At 34.4% G+C, this 2,500-nt stretch overlaps 1 protein-coding gene across 1 annotated transcript in view; it reads right to left on the bottom strand.

Annotated features, from left to right (window-relative positions):
• Positions 1–2,500, bottom strand: part of plce1 (phospholipase C, epsilon 1) — a 46,827-nt gene that overhangs the window by 32,032 nt on the left and 12,295 nt on the right. The window lies entirely within an intron of this gene.

Raw genomic sequence — 2,500 nt, 5'->3', positions numbered from 1 at the left:
GTGGGAGGAAACCCATACAGAGACAGGGGAGAACATACAAAACTCTACACAGAAGGGGCAATCGAGCCCAAGACTTTCTTGCTGTGAGGCACTGTGCCGACCTCACTTCATTCAATGAATTGTTAACAATATTTAAAAGTAATAATAATAATAATCATATAATAATATTATAATAAATTAATAATAAAAAATAATAATAATATTAATAATAAATTAATAATAGTAATAAATTAATAAAAGTAACAATATAATAAATTAATAATAAAAATAATAATAATATTAATATAATAATAAAATAAATTAATAATACAACAATAATAATCATAATAATAAATTAATAATAGTAATAAATTAATAATAATAAAAATAAATAAATAAATAACAATAATTTTTTAATAATAAATAATGAATTAATAATAAAAACAATAATTTTATCAATATTATAATAATAATAATTATATAAATTAATAATAAAATAATAATATAATACAAAAAATAATAAAAAAAAAGTAATAATGATATTCATGAAAATGAATGTATTGAATGTGGCAGTACATTACATATTTTACTATACATATATACAGTATATATAGTATTATAGCATACATAGTTATGTTCTTTTCACTGAATGGCACAAATTCCCACACACACACTCTGAAACCTTGTGATAATCCTGTCCAGCGTGAGCGTGAGCTGAGGCACCGCTGCTCCACTACGCTGCGTTTAGGACCAGATGAATCAGAATCTTTAATCAGCACAAAGCTTCAGATCAAGGCTGCAGACTGACCCAACGCGGGGACAAAACGTCCACATAAATAAGAGCTCAGAGGTCTCAGCGCTGCAGAATTAGATTAACCGCGTGGGTTTTAGTTCGGTGCTCGTGCAAGCGCGGCTGGAATTAAGGAGCTTATTGCCACGGCAACCGGGATGAAAGATGCTTAACAGTACTTAGCAAGTCAATCGCACGGCGTCCATTATTCCCATCCGAACCCCTAAAGGAAGCAGCGCTCGGAGACAGAATCTTATTTCATCTAACCATATTAATAACCGCGTTTCAATAAAAGATGGGACGTTTAGTAAAACTCAGTATAAAGAGGAATGTGTGATGTGTTTCATTCTCTTTAATCTTTATTCGATTTCTAATGTTTCACTTCATTGTAAATAGAAGCAGGTTTAGAATCTGATGTGACTCCAGAAAAAGTTGGGACGGAGGCAGAGTAAGAGTGAAAGGTTCCAGTGTTTGAAAGGTTCCACAATGTGCAGGTGAGTTGGTACCAGGTCTTGTGTATAAAAGGATCCACCTGGATCAGGGTCAGTACAAGCAATGATGGGGCGTGGCTCACTACTGTGCTCCAAACTTCAGGAGAGAATCAGTAAGTTCAAAAAGAACATGTGTTTCACCATCTACTGTACATGATATTGTGGAGAGATTATGTGTTGGGCAAAACCAGAAACCATCATTTATTGTGCTAGAGCGGCCTGCCTGCAGTCCAGACCCGCCTCCTATAGTAAACACCAGCGCATCATGAAGAGGAGAATCAGACGACGGTGAGGACGGACTGTTGAGCAGCTGGAGTCTCGCAAACCTGCAACCATCAGTGTCCTCAGTTCCTCACACATTAAACAGAGGAATGAATAGGAACGCTGATGGAACACAGGGGGGAACTCGAGGGGGAACACGGGGGAACACAGGGGGGAACACTCCCCCGTCCTGACTTTACTGGGGTGTGTTACAGGGATCAGATTCAGGAGCATTTCCTGACGCGTGTCCTCAGACCGCTGAGCTCCGTTTCATCATGGCTGGCTCTAATGGGACGGGTTTCCTGTTCAGTCGCTGATAAAAGCTCGAGTCGTCCTTGTCAGATCTCGTCCGGGCCCCCGGGGACCCGAATAACTCCTACTGCACGCTCGCCCATCACCTCTGCCTGACCCTGCCCACGTGACCTTTGACCCGGACCCGCCGCCCCGTCAGGTTGAAGTCGCGCCCTCACACTGACAGAAGCGCTAACAGGTGAAGCTCCTACCACTGAGCCACCGAGTACAAACCAGCTCCGGTGTCCGATTTATTTATAGAGAAACGTCACAGAATCAGCTGTTAAATCTCCTTAACATGTACAAATGTACAGTAACAATAATAATAATAATTATAATAACAATACTAATTATATAATAATGTTCATTAAAAATAATAATAAAACGTTAAATAATAATAATAATAATAATAAAATTAATAATAATAATATTAATAATAATATAAAAAATATTAATAATAAATATATAATAATGATAATATTAATAATAATAATAATACAATAATTATAATAATAAATAATAATCATTTATTAAATTATAATAATTATAATAATAGTAGTAAAATAATAATAATAATAAAATAATAATAATAATAATAATCATTCATTAAAATAATAATAAATCATTAAATAATAATAATAATAATAATAAAAATAATACAAATATAACAAAATAATACCAATAATGA

This window comes from Trichomycterus rosablanca, chromosome 10, assembly GCF_030014385.1.
Source record: "Trichomycterus rosablanca isolate fTriRos1 chromosome 10, fTriRos1.hap1, whole genome shotgun sequence".
NCBI lineage: Eukaryota > Metazoa > Chordata > Actinopteri > Siluriformes > Trichomycteridae > Trichomycterus > Trichomycterus rosablanca.
The sequence above is the reverse complement of the archived record's forward strand: the minus strand, read 5'-3'. Positions and strand labels throughout refer to the sequence as shown.